This window comes from Urtica dioica, chromosome 1 (genome assembly GCF_054948205.1).
Source record: "Urtica dioica subsp. dioica isolate 48M chromosome 1, U.dioica_male_clone48M_v1_H2, whole genome shotgun sequence".
Classification (NCBI taxonomy): domain Eukaryota; kingdom Viridiplantae; phylum Streptophyta; class Magnoliopsida; order Rosales; family Urticaceae; genus Urtica; species Urtica dioica.
Genome location: NC_142756.1, coordinates 18616503 through 18634157, shown reverse-complemented (window position 1 = coordinate 18634157; position 17655 = coordinate 18616503).

Sequence of the window (17655 nt, the reverse complement as noted above, 5' to 3'; positions counted from 1 at the left end):
TGCACAAATTGGTTTTGATGACTATTCATCGTCTGAAGATGAAGCAAAAATTGAGGCCGAGAGTTCGACACGCGTTCAGTTCAGAGATGTTAGGAAAGCCAAGAAAAAAATCCTAAACTTCCAGGAGTTTAATGAATCAGATTTAAAGAGCCCAAGCTTCAAACTCGGAATGGTATTCCAAACTGGAAAACTGTTCAAGGATGCAGTCAGACAGTACGCGATACAGGCTGGTAAAGATGTATACTTTAAGAAGAACGACACTAATCGTATTTGTGCGGAGTGGAAACAGAAGAACTGTAACTGGATGATATTCGCATCTCTATTGGGAAAAATAGGTTTGTTCATTGTTAAAACTTACAGGCCTGAACATACTTGCCCTAGAGTTAACAAGAATAGGTTTGCCTCCTCGGCTTGGTTGGCACGTACTTACATATAGCAATTTAAGGACAGTAAGTCATGGTCTGCATCAGATTTCATGAATCGTGTTAAAAAAGACTTGATTTTGGAGTGTTCTCGCGTGAAGGCGTACTGAGCAAAGAAAGAAGCTGCACGTGTAATTGAAGGGTCGTACAAGGAACAATATGCAAAGCTATGGGACTATGGTGCCGAACTAGAAGCTTCAAATCTAGGTTCCTCAAAGCTGATTTGGACATTGTGAATGGCCATCACTGGACATTCATACCTGATAAGCAAAAAGGACTGCAGTAAGCATTGTCAGATATGTGGGAAGAATGGTCAGTTCAGGCCGAGCATAGACATTGTGTCAGGCATTTGCAGAGTAATTTTACGAAGGTAAGTCAAGCATTTTTTATTCTTTTATTCATTTAGTTACATGTCTTTGCATGTGACGTAACTTATCATGTATCTTGCTACGTACAGGTTCATAAAGGACATCTTTTGAAGACAAAGATGATGCACGCGGCGATGGCATACTCTGTGCCAAAATTTGAAGCAGAAATGAAAATAATTAAAGCTGAAGTCCCTGAAGCATATGATTGGTTAATGAGCAAATGCACTTCTCACTGGGCCAGGAGTCATTTCAGGACCATTCCGAAGTGTGAGATTCTGTTGAACAACTTATATATGTGAGGGTTTCAACGGGGCAAAGGCAATACTGATGGCTAGGCAGAAACCCATCTTGTCAATGCTGGAGCGCATTCGAATGTACCTTCTGCAACGGTTCAGTAGGCAAAGGCTTGCTGGTGACAAATGGACATCAGACATTAGTCCACGCATATTAGGAGTACTTGAAACTAACAAGGTACACAGTGCAGAAAACATTGCTTTTTGGGCCGGTGATTATGAGTACCAAGTTTCAAACATGTAAGGAACAATGTACAAAGTTGATACAGCTGCTCACACGTGTTCATGCAGACGTTGGGATTTGTCAGGTATGAATCTACGTTGTAGGTATACACATTTCAATTATTATCGTATAACATGTAAACTATGTTGTAGGTATACCATGCTCGCATGCCATTAGCTGTATTTGGCAAAGGCATGAAGATCCAATGAACTACGTCTCGCATTGGTACAAAAAGGAGACTTAACAGAACACGTACAAACACAAGATAAACCCAATTAATCCGACAGATCAGTGGCCGAAGACTGGATTTACACCTATGGAGATGCCACCAGATAGGGCAAAGCCTGGTAGGCCAAAAAAATTAAGGAGGCTTGAGCACGATGAGGTTATTCCTCGCCAAGGCACACGGATGACAAGGAGATATGTGACCACAACATGTTTTGATGTAGTAAAGACGGTCATAACACTCGTACGTGTTTCAGACGCGAGCAACAAGAACATGCAAACATGGTCAAAATTCTGATATACTATATGTAAGAATACACATTGACTTATGGAATTATTAACAGCGACAAGCGGGGACTAACTCAACAAGTGATCAAGCACCTCCACCGTCACAACCAACCCAAGCTTCCACTGCAGCAGCACCGTCACAACCAACCCGAGCTTCCACAGCAGCAACTACTGGATTTAGGGTATGTATTTACGGATTTAACTGTCCATGACCATATTACATTTCATTCTTTTTTTTTACAAACTATTGTTTTTACATTTTCAGAGAAGCCCTTGGCTTAGGACTCGCCGCAACACCAACACAGTGTTGTCAATGGTGCCCACAAGAAGAGTTGTAGTCTTTATTTTGTACATTTGATGTAATAAAGTCTCATGAAGACTCTTGCTTGTAATTGCCTATTCATTTAATAATAAAGTTGAAACGTTCATTCATTCTTTCTTTGTTTGAAGCTTTATGATAAAACCTTAGTCTTTTAGTCCATAAACAAACTTAACAACTTACGAAGAGACAAATGTAGATTTGCATGAACAAACTCTTTGTAGTTATCTGAGGTTAAGTTCTGGGTGGCAAAGCAATTCGATATGAAGGATCTAGGAGAAGCCGCGTACATTCTGGGAATCCAAATCTTTCGAGATAGGAAAACCCGGATCCTGTCGCTCTCTCAAGCATATTATATTGATAAGGTGATGGATCGCTTCTCGATGCAGGACTCCAAGAAGGGCCAAACACCCTTTAGGCATGGAGTTTCACTCTCTAAGGACCAGTCTCCCAAGACTGCAGAAGAGATTGAAGACATGAGGGAAATTCCTTACGCCTCTGCCGTAGGAAGCCTCATGTATTCTATGCTTTGCACTAGACCTGACATCTGTTTCGCCGTTGGCGTAGTTAGCCGTTTCCAATCCAACCCTGGACCCGAGCACTGGATTGCTGTTAAGCATGTTCTTAAGTATCTTCGAAGAACTAGGAACTTGATGCTTACATACTCAGGTACTGACCTGACTATGACGGGATATACCGACTCCGATTTTCAAGCGGATAAGGATTCCAGGAAATCCACTTCGGGATCTGTGTTCATCCTTAATGGTAGAGCTGTTGTGTGGAGAAGTATTAAGCAATCTTGCATTGCTGACTCCACAATGGAAGCAGAATATGTGGCTGCTTGTGAAGCATCCAAAGAGGCTGTATGGCTTAGAAAATTCCTTAAGTATTTGGAAGTTGTTCCAAACGTCGACGAGCCCATGACCTTTTATTGTGATAATAGTGGGGCTGTCGCTAACTCAAAGGAACCTAGAAGCCATAAGCGCTCTAAGCATATTGAGAGGAAATACCATTTGATTCGAGAGATCGTGCAGCGCGGAACGTGGAAGTGAAGAAGATCTCAATGGTGGACAACCTCGCAGATCCATTCACCAAGGCCCTAGCGAACAAGGTCTTCGATCAACATCGTGAGGGATTAGGCATGAAGGACTACACACACCTTCTTTGAGTCAAGTGAGAGTTTGTTGTCAATGGTGCCCACAAGAAAAGTTGTAGTCTTTATTTTGTACATTTGATGTAATAAAGTCTCATGAAGACTCTTGCTTGTAATTGCCTATTCATTTAATAATAAAGTTGAAACGTTCATTCATTCTTTCTTTGTTTGAAGCTTTATGATAAAACCTTAGTCTTTTAGTCCATAAACAAACTTAACAACTTACGAAGAGACAAGTGTAGATTTGCATGATTAAACTCTTCGTAGTTTGCTTAAAACGATATATTCGCAATCTTAGGGTCAAAGGACTATTGACCTCAGTACGATTGTTAGAAGAATCTATGATGTCTGGTTATGAGGCATTGAGAGTTGGAGACTCTATAGTTCTTCTAGGTATCTTCCGAAGGTACTGAATTGACCAGTGCACTTCTAGAGACAAGATAAGAACAAACCATTTAACCTCTTATGTCTCGAAGTCACTACGTATGAATTGCATCATGCTTACCTTAATCGTGAAATGAGACATGCCATTTCACACCTTAGTATTCTCATTTGAGAAAGTCAGAGTTCGGACTCACTATGTGATTCCGAACAGGGCCTATTGGTGAAATACTAAGTTGTGAGAATGTCATGAGTAACTTTGTGAAGTTCTCATAGATATGGAATTCATGTACAAGATTGCTGAAATGCAATGTATGTCACCTCATGCTTTGTTCCTTGGAGTGTGAATAAATGAACTGGCCAGTGTCCAAATTGAGTCCTGACTCTTTTGGATGAAACAATGTGACTTGTTAGCTCCTCGTCAATACATTGTTTCTAACTTATTCACAAGCGACAAAGGAGTTGAGGAGATAACAGCTAGAAGGGTAAAATGGTAATTTAGTAAATCCCGACTAACTGATGACATTCATGAAGGGTAAACATAGATAATATACAGTGGATCCGCTCATCACAATTAGGTTGAATTCTTGAGTAGAAAATAAATTCATTTGAACCGAGAGATTTTCAGTGTCAACTCTTTAGTGGAGTCAGTTGGCATTAAGCTAAACTTGGAAAAGGTTTGTGAACTTTTGAGTCCAAGTGTTTAGCTCAAGCTTTGTTCATTTGGGTCCATGAGGTCACTGTCACGAATCACATCGAGTATGAATAGTTAAACTGGAAGCTAAGTCAAAACAAGAACGAAAATTGTCAAAAGGGTATTTTTGTCTTTTGAGACATAGGATGAAATGAATGTCAATAAATTTTTTGACAAGGTCATTTGATGACATGCATCACTCGGCCATAATAAGATTAATTGGGCCTTGTGGATTAATTTCATTTCATAAGAATTTTATTGAAAATTCTTAATGGGCCTTTTACATGCTGTCATGAACAAGTGAAGAAGCTTCTAGAAGCTCCTTCTAGAGACCATGTGGGCGCCTACCCTATAGAGAAATAGGAGAGATTATTTTGTGCATAAATGTATCAAGATACTTGCCAAAAGAAAAAGAGGAAACAAATTTGCATATGGATGCATTAGGGGAATCGGCCAAGGCTAGAAAGGAACAAAAAAGGAAACAAATCAAGGCCTTTAGAAGGCTTGTGTTGGCCGAGCATCTCGAGTGGGAAAAGAGGTAATTGGCTCATGAATATGTGATATTCTATAGAAGAGGAAACTACCTTATAGAAGGTGAGACCTCTCCTATAAATAGGAGCCCCTTTTCTTCACAATTCATTCATCCAAGTTTAAGAGATTTGAGAGACTCTCTCTCTAAAACTTTGGCCGAACTCCTTTCTCTCTCTCTAGTTTATTTTCGATTTGTTTTGGCACCTAGGTCCTCATTTGACCTAGAGTTTAGCTCTGTGACTTCAAGACTTGTTCTTAAGTCGTAGTGTTTAAAAGTGCCCACTCACTAATTCCTTTTCTCTCGAGTGATTTAGTGATAGAAACTTTCGTGGTTGCTCGAGGTGCCGAGGAAAGAAAGAGAGACGTGCTGCGAGGGGAGATGAGCGTTGCAACTTTCTAAGAGCTTCTCAAGGATCAAGCTTCAAGAAATGTTAGTAAACTTCTTAGCTCATAATAGTTTTAATTACGTGTACTTGCTCTTTGTCTAGGTTAGTAAAAAACCGTTTTTACTTGTAAAAGAAATTTTTTAAAATTCCGTCGCTTACCGAAGCATTAATTATTTTCTTAAACTCTAGATCGATTCCAACAAATGGTATCAGAGCTATGGTCAAAGATTAGCATGTACATGTATTTAAAAATATGAGCTTGAAAATCGTTTTCGAAAGTTTACTAATTTTGTGACAAGTTAGAATTGTTTTCTTAGATTCTTTTTAATTTATTGCTCTTGCCTTTAAATTAGAAATCATGTTGATTTTCTATGAGTTTGGAATGTTTTTAAAACACATTAGAATCAGTTCTAAAAGTTTTTAATTTTTTATATTGAAAAACGTGTTTTAAAGGTTTGAGAAATTTCGAGTAAAATTTTGTGACTAGTTTTCTTGTCTTACTAGTTTCTTATTTTTACTTGAATCGTTTTATGCTTGTTGTTATTTCTTTTATGCCTTGTTATTACCTTGCTAATAAAACACAAATAAAAGCTTTAACAACCTTCATAAAACGTTCCGTTACACTCGATTCTTTTTCGCACCTAAAAAGGACCAAGCTTTAATTATTTCTTTTTCTTCGAGCTGGAGTAAACCCGCATTAAAAGTGGCATAACTCTCTGCTCAGAAATCTAAATTTAATGATTCTTGAATCAAATTAAAGCCCTGTTTGTCCTCTGTCCAATGCCATCGGTTTCGGCTCAAAAAGACATTGGAGCCGCCAGATATGGCGATTTTACTCCGAGGTGCGCGGCTGTGCTGAAACTCCAGTTTTTTTAGAAATCCGGATTTTCACACCCCACTACCATGAGTTATAGAACTCTAATGAGAAAATTTTCTTGAGAAAAAATGTTTTTCATATGATTATAAATATGATGTGTAAGATTAAAATGTTTTGATTTTTGAAAGTTTAATTGAAATTGAATTTTTACAAAACTAGTTTGAATTTTGAAAAAACGTTTTCACTTTCAAACTTGAAAATATTTTGTTATCCAAATCAAATAAGTTTTCAAAATGTTTTCAAAACTATATCTATATCACATATGTTCAAAATCTATATGCTCTTGAAAATTTGAGTGGGAGGTCTCTTTGTAGACAAGCCGAAAAATAAAAAGATGTGTAATCTCAAACTTTCAAGTGTTCGAGTGAGTTGAAGTTCACACTTCCCTCACGCACTTTCCCGAAATAGAAAATAGGAAAAGATCGAGTATGTACCTTGTGCCTTTATGCACTAATACTGCTCTGAACATGTCGATCTAGGATTCTCTTCTAGTTGTCCGCTCTATCGCTCTTTAACTAGGAAATCTGTTTCCAAACTTATAAGAGTCGATGAACCAACTCCAAAAACTAAGTGGGAGGGTTATACTTGTTGTTTGTAACCCACGATCCCCAACACTAATGAAAGAAGCAATTAACGTGGGACTAAGAGCCGCTCTTGCGACCCTCACTTAAATGCGAGTACTCCAAGGCGTTATTGCTTCGATCATTGCTCAATGAGCTACGTCCGAGAGTGAGACGATGATGGCAAGGCCTCCCCTTGGGGGATTGTTTTTCAAAGTTGACCTTTTGGACTAAGTGGTTGGTTGCACACTTAGGCTCAATCCCTAGTAATCCTCCCTTGAGGCTCTGCGAAAGGATGTGAGTGATCAAACCAATTTAAAAGGTGGCTAGTCAAAATTGATGTATTAACATCTTGGCTTAGCATTAATGATGTGTCATTTACTTATAAATGGAGATTTTTTGCGGCCTTCTCTTGAGGGAGTAAATTATCGTTTGGTTTATAACACCTTTGGATTTTATAAAAGTCTTAATAAAACTTAAATCCTAAACCAAAGACTAATCATAAACTTGTTTCAACTTTTATAGGCAATATGTCTCTCAACCCTCTCTCAACCATTCTTTCCTCGAATAAACTCGAAGGCGACAATTACGTCGACTGGAAACGTAACCTTGACATAGTCCTTACTGTCGACAAGCACAAATGGGTTCTCACCACCCCCTGTCCTCAAACGAATGAAGATTCGACGCAAGAGGAAAAAGACGCCCTGGCTGCCTGGCTTCGATCCGATGAGATTGCGAGGTGCTACATTCTGGCATCGATGAACAATGTGTTGCAACAACAACATCGTGATTACGAAACTGCCACCGATATGCTCTACAATCTCCATGAGATGTTTGGAGGGCAAGGACGTCAAGCTAGGCAACAAGCGGTCCGACAATTCATGAACTGTCGTATGAAGGCTGGAACTCCCTTTAGAGATCATATGATGCTGATCATTAGCTATCTAAACGAAATGGAGATCCTTGGATCCGAGATTGATGGGGAGACTAAAATAGATATGATCTTGGAAACTCTCCCCGAAACCTTTGATACCTTCAAGTTGAATTATTCCATGAACAAGCTAGAGTACACTGTTACCGAGCTCATGAAGGAACTTCAAACCACTGAGGCACTCACTAAGAAAAAGAGGGCTCAAGGAGAAGTACATGCTACTGCCTCCACCTCTGGATCTAAGAAGAGACCTCGCAATGCCGAGAAGAAGAACCAACCTAAGGTTCAAACAAAGAAGAAGGCGCCAAAGGCTCCGAAGGTGGACAAGTCAAAAGACAAGTGCCACCACTGCAATGAGCCTGGTCACTGGCGTAGGAACTGTCCTGCCTACCTCAAAACCAAAGTAAAAGGTATTGTACTTGTTACTGAAGCTTGTTTAGTAGCTGCTAATGTATCATCGTGGTTTATTGACTCCGCTGCTACTAACCATATTTGCTGCTCCTTAACTGGTTTTAGGAAAAGCGAAAGCTTAGAGGATGGCGACTTCTGCTTCAAGTGGGGTGATGGGAGCGTGGTGTCTGCGAAGGCTGTGAGATCCGTGACGCTATCTTTTGAAGATCGCACTTTAAATTTGAATAATGTTTATTATGTTCCTTCCTTTGGGAAAAACTTAATATCTGTTGCTCAACTTTTAGAGCAAAATTATTATTTAAAGTTTATAAAGAATGAAATTCGTATTTCTTTTTCTAATTCTTTTGTCACTGATGCATGTATGAAGAATGGTCTTTTTTACATCTATCCCACTCAACCTTCTCTTTTAGACACCGAAATAGATAACGATCTAATTAGGGAGCCAAAGAGGATCAAACTTTCTGAATCCTCCGATCTAACAAAACCAACATACCTCTGGCACTTGAGACTTGGTCATATCAGTCTAGATAGGATTAAGAGACTTGTGAGGGACGGTCCACTCCAAGCCTCTGCAATAGGTTCACTACCTACTTGTGAATCCTGCATAGAAGGAAAAATGACTAAGCGACCTTTCTCCGATAAGGGTCGAAGAGCCACTGAGTTGTTGGAACTAGTACATTCTGATGTATGTGGTCCGCTCAGCCAACAGGCACGTGGAGGATACGAATACTTCGTTACCTTCACCGATGATTACTCGCGATATGGTTTTGTCTATTTGCTCAAACACAAATCCGAGACCTTTAACGTATTTAAGGTCTTTAGGGCTTTAGTGGAAAAGCAAACTGGCAAAGTGATCAAAACCCTTCGATCTGATCGAGGTGGTGAGTATATGTCTAGAGAGTTCGATGACTTTCTTAAAGAAGAAGGTATCACTTCTCAACTTACCGCACCTGGCACACCTCAACAAAACGGAGTGTCAGAGAGAAGAAACCGAACTCTTATGGAGATGGTTAGATCAATGATGAGTTACTCATCACTCCCTCTTTCCTTTTGGGGATATGCCCTCGAAACAGCCGCTTATTTTCTGAACCAAGTTCCGTCCAAAACGGTTCCTGGTACTCCTTATGAACGATGGACTGGCCGTAAAGTGAATCTTGGCCGCATCAGAATTTGGGGTTGCCCTGCACACGTGCTAAGGCAAAAGACTAGCAAGTTGGCTAGTAGGTCAGAATTGTGCTTGTTTGTGGGATATCCAAAGGAAACCAAAGGTTTCATCTTCTATAGTCCCGAGGACGATAAGACTTTCGTTAGCACGAATGCTCGTTTCCTTGAGGAGGACTTTATGAAGGATGCAAAACCGAGAAGCAAAATTGTGCTTGAAGAAAAGTTGGGTGAGGAAGCTTCTACCTCATCTGTAAGAACTGTTCTTACCCCAACTGAAACACAACCTAACTCATCAGAATCTCGTCAAGTAGTACTTAGACGTAGTGGGTGGGCTACTCAAAAGCATGACAGGTACATGTCTTATGGAGACTCTCTTGTAGCCATCTCTGACATGGATGATCCTGTTTCCTATAGCCAAGCGATGGCTTGTTCTGAATCAAACCTTTGGCTTGACGCCATGAAAGTTGAAATGCACTCGATGTATGTCAACAAAGTCTGGAAACTTGTAGACCTTCCTGAAGGGATTAAACCCGTAGGGTGTAAGTGGATATACAAGAAGAAAATGGGTCCTGATGGGAACGTCGAGACGTTCAAAGCACGACTTGTGGCAAAGGGTTATACCCAACAAGAAGGGATTGACTATGAAGAAACCTTCTCACCAGTCGCGATGCTTAAATCCATCCGCATACTCCTATCCATAGCTGCAGCTCTCGACTATGAGATCTGGCAAATGGATGTCAAGACAGCCTTTCTGAATGGCAATCTTGACGAGCGCATTTACATGGCTCAACCAGACGGTTTCGTGGAAGAAGGTCAAGATACCAAGGTTTGTGAGTTGCTTAAGTCCATTTATGGATTAAAGCAAGCATCTAGGTCATGGAATATCAGATTCGATGAAACTGTGAAAAGCTTCGGCTTTGAACAGTCAATAGATGAGCCTTGTGTTTACAAGTTAACACACGAAGGCAAAGTTGTGTTTTTTGTGCTATATGTCGATGATATACTACTCATTGGTAATGACGTGGGTAAGTTATCTGAGGTTAAGTTCTGGCTGGCAAAGCAATTCGAAATGAAGGATCTAGGAGAAGCCGCGTACATTCTGGGAATCCAAATCTTTCGAGATAGGAAAAACCGGACCCTGTCACTCTCTCAAGCTTCTTATATTGATAAGGTGATGGATCGCTTCTCGATGCAAGACTCCAAGAAGGGCCAAACACCCTTTAGGCATGGAGTTTCACTCTCTAAGGACCAGTCTCCCAAGACTGCAGAAGAGATTGAAGACATGAGGGAAATTCCTTACGCCTCTGCCGTAGGAAGCCTCATGTATTCTATGCTTTGCACTAGACCTGACATCTGTTTCGCCGTTGGCGTAGTTAGCCGTTTCCAATCCAACCCTGGACCCGAGCACTGGATTGCTGTTAAGCATGTTCTTAAGTATCTTCGAAGAACTAGGAACTTGATGCTTACATACTCAGGTACTGACCTGACTATGACGGGATATACCGACTCCGATTTTCAAGCGGATAAGGATTCCAGGAAATCCACTTCGGGATCTGTGTTCATCCTTAATGGTGGAGCTGTTGTGTGGAGGAGTATTAAGCAATCTTGCATTGCTGACTCCACAATGGAAGCAGAATATGTGGCTGCTTGTGAAGCTTCCAAAGAGGCTGTATGTTTAAGAAATTTCCTTAAGTATTTGGAAGTTGTTCCAAACGTCGACGAGTCCATGAACCTTTATTGTGATAATAGTGGGGCTGTCGCTAACTCAAAGGAACCTAGAAGCCATAAGCGCTCTAAGCATATTGAGAGGAAATACCATTTGATTCGAGAGATCGTGCAGCGCGGAACGTGGAAGTGAAGAAGATCTCAATGGTGGACAACCTCGCAGATCCATTCACCAAGGCCCTAGCGAACAAGGTCTTCGACCAACATCGTGAGAGATTAGGCATGAAGGACTACACACACCTTCTTTGAGTCAAGTGAGAGTTTGTTGTCAATGGTGCCCACAAGAAGAATTGTAGTCTTTATTTAGTACATTTGATGTAATAAAGTCTCATGAAGACTCTTGCTTATAATTGCCTATTCATTTAATAATAAAGTTGAAACGTTCATTCATTCTTTCTTTGTTTGAAGCTTTATGATAAAACCTTAGTCTTTTAGTCCATAAACAAACTTAACAACTTACGAAGAGACAAGTGTAGATTTGCATGATTAAACTCTTCGTAGTTTGCTTAAAACGATATATTCGCAATCTTAGGGTCAAAGGACTATTGACCTCAGTACGATTGTTAGAAGAATCTATGATGTCTGGTTATGAGGCATTGAGAGTTGGAGACTCTATAGTTCTTCTAGGTATCTTCCGAAGGTACTGAATTGACCAGTGCACTTCTAGAGACAAGATAAGAACAAACCATTTAACCTCTTATGTCTCGAAGTCACTACGTATGAATTGCATCATGCTTACCTTAATCGTGAAATGAGACATGCCATTTCACACCTTAGTATTCTCATTTGAGAAAGTCAGAGTTCGGACTCACTATGTGATTCCGAACAGGGCCTATTGGTGAAATACTAAGTTGTGAGAATGTCATGAGTAACTTTGTGAAGTTCTCATAGATATGGAATTCATGTACAAGATTGCTGAAATGCAATGTATGTCACCTCATGCTTTGTTCCTTGGAGTGTGAATAAATGAACTGGCCAGTGTCCAAATTGAGTCCTGACTCTTTTGGATGAAACAATGTGACTTGTTAGCTCCTCGTCAATACATTGTTTCTAACTTATTCACAAGCGACAAAGGAGTTGAGGAGATAACAGCTAGAAGGGTAAAATGGTAATTTAGTAAATCCCGACTAACTGATGACATTCATGAAGGGTAAACATAGATAATATACAGTGGATCCGCTCATCACAATTAGGTTGAATTCTTGAGTAGAAAATAAATTCATTTGAACTGAGAGATTTTCAGTGTCAACTCTTTAGTGGAGTCAGTTGGCATTAAGCTAAACTTGGAAAAGGTTTGTGAACTTTTGAGTCCAAGTGTTTAGCTCAAGCTTTGTTCATTTGGGTCCATGAGGTCACTGTCACGAATCACATCGAGTATGAATAGTTAAACTGGAAGCTAAGTCAAAACAAGAACGAAAATTGTCAAAAGGGTATTTTTGTCTTTTGAGACATAGGATGAAATGAATGTCAATAAATTTTTTGACAAGGTCATTTGATGACATGCATCACTCGGCCATAATAAGATTAATTGGGCCTTGTGGATTAATTTCATTTCATAAGAATTTTATTGAAAATTCTTAATGGGCCTTTTACATGCTGTCATGAACAAGTGAAGAAGCTTCTAGAAGCTCCTTCTAGAGACCATGTGGGCACCTACCCTATAGAGAAATATGAGAGATTATTTTGTGCATAAATGTATCAAGATACTTGCCAAAAGAAAAAGAGGAAACAAATTTGCATATGGATGCATTAGGGGAATTGGCCAAGGCTAGAAAGGAACAAAAAATGAAACAAATCAAGGCCTCTAGAAGGCTTGTGTTGGCCGAGCATCTCAAGTGGGAAAAGAGGTAATTGGCTCATGAATATGTGATATTCTATAGAAGAGGAAACTACCTTATAGAAGGTGAGACCTCTCCTATAAATAGGAGCCCCTTTTCTTCACAATTCATTCATCCAAGTTTAAGAGATTTGAGAGACTCTCTCTCTAGAACTTTGGCCGAACTCCTCTCTCTCTCTCTCTCTCTCTCTAGTTTATTTTCGATTTGTTTTGGCACCTAGGTCCTCATTTGACCTAGAGTTTAGCTCTGTGACTTCAAGACTTGTTCTTAAGTCGTAGTGTTTAAAAGTGCCAACTCACTAATTCTTTTTCTCTCGAGTGATTTAGTGATAGAAACTTTCGTGGTTGCTCGAGGTGCCGAGGAAAGAAAGAGAGACGTGCTGCGAGGGGAGACGAGCTTTGCAACTTTCTAAGAGCTTCTCAAGGATCAAGCTTCAAGAAAGGTTAGTAAACTTCTTAGCTCATAATAGTTTTAATTACGTGTACTTGCTCTTTGTCTAGGTTAGTAAAAAACCGTTTTTACTTGTAAAAGAAATTTTTTAAAATTCCGCCGCTTACCGAAGCGTTAATTATTTTCTTAAACCCTAGATCGATTCCAACACATAGTGCAAATGGAGCGTCAGAGACTTTTTCCATGATTATATTCTATCTATATTATAAAACTTTGATATTATATAGGTTAATTCTATCATTTTGCAAAGCTGTGTAAGCAAACTATATTTTGAGCTTACTCGATAGCTTAAGTATGTTTGTTAAGCAAACTATATTATTTTGGAAAGCTGTGTAAGCAAACAATATTTTGAATTATAAAAGCTATATTGTTTGAGTTAGTGATTGTGTTTAAATTCTTTCTCAATTTCTTTCAGTTAATAATCACTTGTTGTCAATACTATAAGTAATGTCATCAAATACAAGAACACGCCATTTTCAATGTCACAAAATATCATTACAACTTCATTTTCAATTCCACTTGATTTTACTTAATCAAAATTATACATAACAGAACGACAATCACACAAAGCAGTATCTTTATTTTCAAAGATTCACTAGCTATCAACATCATCATGTTATCGGTGATATCAGTGATCTTCACGTCATTTGCCAAACCTTGTACATGTACATCAATCCCGTCTTGAGCTTGCGACGACTGTGACGTAGGGGGGTCTAACCATTCAAAGAAGCCGCAACCTTGTGAGTTTCTATTCTGTTGAATACAAGTAACAATCTCAAATATTACTTTCGAAAGACATTGTACAATCTCGTTTCTATTATGTTGAATACAAGTAACAATCTCAAATATTACTTTCGAAATACATTGTACAATCTCAAATATTTATTTGCTTTTGATTCTATATTGGCAGGTACTAAGAAAAAAATGCAGACATATTGAGAAATCGAATAAAATGCAATCATATTGATACCAGTAGACATTGAGAAATCAAATAAAATGCAGAGTAAATTCTAAGATCACAATCCAAACAGATTTATTGAGCATAAGACGAGAAACAAAATTTGGTTTGATTTATTTTTACTTGAAGGGTAATAATACACTATGATCTTTTTTTTTTTATCGAAAAGATAATACACCATGGTCTCAGCGCCAAATAAATGCCATGTCGCATTGTCTAATACACAGAGATCAGATATAAAAGAAAAGGAGAAAAAATCACTGTTATTGGCGAGGGTCTAATCCTGTGTGGCAGCGCCTTGGTTGAGACATTTTGATACGAGTACACATGGCCAAGAAATCGAAACTTACCTTGTACATAGGACATCCGAGAAATCGCCTTGAAGGGTTAAGCCCAGTCCGTGATAACCTCTCGACGGCACTCAAACCGCACGGACAAGTTGGCCGCAGCATCAACGCCTGGTCAACAATCACGCGGCCTTTCTTGCGAGTTGACGCGCTGCTGTGACTACTCTCCATCGCGACCACACCTTGGAATCGATTCTTCGCTCACGCCACGCCACAGAGATGAAACCCTAGCTGATTCGATTTGGGGAAGAAGAAAGATATTGATTTGGGGGAGATGGATTCAAAATGTTATAAGGACATTTTGGTGATATCATGAACATGTGCCTAACATGTGCCACTTTAACTGACGTTTTGGGCTTCAATTAGACGGAAGGCCCACATATGTTATAGCACATAATATTGAGGCCAAAAGTGGTCGTTTTTATATATTAGGTGGTGGATTGTCAGGAACGTCATACATCAGGGGGCAAAAGTGTCATTAATTCAAAAGTTAAATTCCCAATATTCAATGTTCAAACTAGGGCATAGTATGAATAGTACTGGTTGTCATTAATAATAGGGAAAATATCAAGGGTATCGCTCGTGTTTAATCGAAATGCGAGATTTATCCCGTCTATTTCTAGAAATATCAGACATATCTCTCCAGTTTAATATAAATGACATATACATCCCCTAAAAAATGTTATATTAGAAATATCACCATTTTCCTTTATTTTTTACAAAAAATAATTTGAACTCCCCAAAATACCCTTAATGAAATAATTTTTTATTTTCTATTCTATATACAAAAAAATTAAATTAAAAAATTTCTTTATAAAAAGTTAAGATTTTTTTTATAAAGAGAGATTTTGATTTCTTTTTAATAAAATAGTAAATAAATAGTTATTCTATTAAGGGTATTTTGGGGAATTCAAATTATTTTTTTGTAAAAAGTAAACGAAAATGGTGATATTTGTAATATAACATTTTTTAGGGGAGATATATGTCATTTATATTAAACTGAAGGGATATGTCTGATATTTCTAGAAATAGAGTGAATAAATCTCGCATTTCGATTAAACACGAGGGATAGTCTTGATATATTCCCTTAATAATATATTTTATTATGTAAAATGTAGCAATGACACTAAACTCTACACTAAACTCAAGTTTTATTATGCAAATAGAAATAGTAAAAAAAAACATTAATGTAAATTACTGCGTTATTAATTATCTTAGAAATCTTTGGTGTCATAAAGTGACAACAGTCATATACATTTACATCAACTAATGGCTTTTAACTGTGAGTCTTTAATAACTTATTGACATAATATTCTGTTTTACTATTTGTAAAAGACAACCTTTAGGAATGGACACATATATGATCATAGCTATGGTTTTTACCATAATCTAAAAAAAGAACGTCTTCTTTTATAAATTTTCACTATATAATCCCGGAGGATTCTCCACCGGACGTGCATCCGAGGCTGAGCGTGGGGATTAAGCCGCCCGATTTTGGATTTTAGGTTTAGCGTGTTTGTTCGTTTTGATCGGGGGTATTATTGGAATTTTGTAATATTATCCTAATAGATCGATTATTTTTCTAATTATTATATTAGTTGAGCTAGAATTTAAGAGTAGACTATTTGGACTAGATATTAAACCCGACCATTAAATAATGTAATTTATGAAAAAATTGTGTTTAATTACAAAAAAAAAAAATGTCATCAAGTTTTGTATTTCATGAAAAATATTTGATTTAACAAATAAATATTTAATTAGAAAAATAAAAAAATCAATTTGAAATAAATATTTAATTTATAAATGAATTTAAAATTTCTTTTTTAAAAATAAAATAAATATTTAATTTGCAAATCAAATAAATGTTTATTTATATATGAAAAATTAGGGATTTTGACACAAACATTACTAAACTCTGGTTACTTTACCAAAATCAACCAAAACTTAGAGAGATCTATTACTAAAATCAGGAGGGAGAATTAACTTTTTTTACAAAAATATCCTTTCGTGACCATTTCTTATTTCGTGAAAGATTTGTCACAAAATTTTAAAATAATTTACTAAACACCGAAGTTCATGATCGAACTGTCACAAAATTATTTATTTCACGACTAGTTTGTCACGAAATTATGACGGGTATTATAGTCTTTGCACTACTCATTTATTAATAGAATTGTCAATTTTAAGTTTTAGTTGACTTTAATAAAATGACATGGATTTAGTAATATTTGTGTTAAAATCTCTAATAATATTCAATTTAAAAAATAAATAATTAAAAATATTTAATTTTCAAAGAAAATAAATTGCGAATTTAGTTTTTGAAAATTAATATTTAATTTATGAATTAAATTAATTATAAGTTAAAAATATATTTCTTATCTTAACTATTTATATATATTTACAATAAAATAATAAATTACGTAAGAGATATAGAAAATTAATTGAAAATGGTATTTTTGTACGCATTTATATCTCGCTTCACCAGCCAAGTTATAAGAGAAGAAATAAGCCCTCTTATTGGATAATGAGAAAATCATTCCCAATTAGTTGTGGTTTTAGAATACTCCCTATTATAATTTCAATTCGAGTTTGTCTCTTAGATCAATTCTCCAGAACTTGTGAAGAAATTCTTCAACAAATCACAATGGCTCCAAGTAACCGCCCTCTCTCTATCTTCTCCTCGCTAGACTGTATTAAGTTCACGTCTCCAATATCCACCACCCAATGTCAAGTTCACGTCTCAGCTAAAGTCGCAATGGTTCCAAAAGCTATATATATATATATATATATATATATTTTTTTTTTTTTTTTCTTTGATGCACTAATTTGAGTCTCCATTAGTCTTATATACGGATTGCCCCTCCCCACAAGCCTTCTAACAACCCCATTCGCGAATTCTACGTTAAGATCTCGGCAATTTTATGATTGTAGTAACATTAATGGGGTCGGGAGTTTGGATTAACCCGTCTTGTCGATTTTGAAGCTTGTTGCAAAAGTATTAGTCACCGGTCCCAACTTCGTACCTTGACTACGTTCTCTTGACCCTCTATTCAGCTTCTTCTTTTCCTCCCCTTCCTCCATCTCCATTGATATTGTTATTTTCCTTTGCTC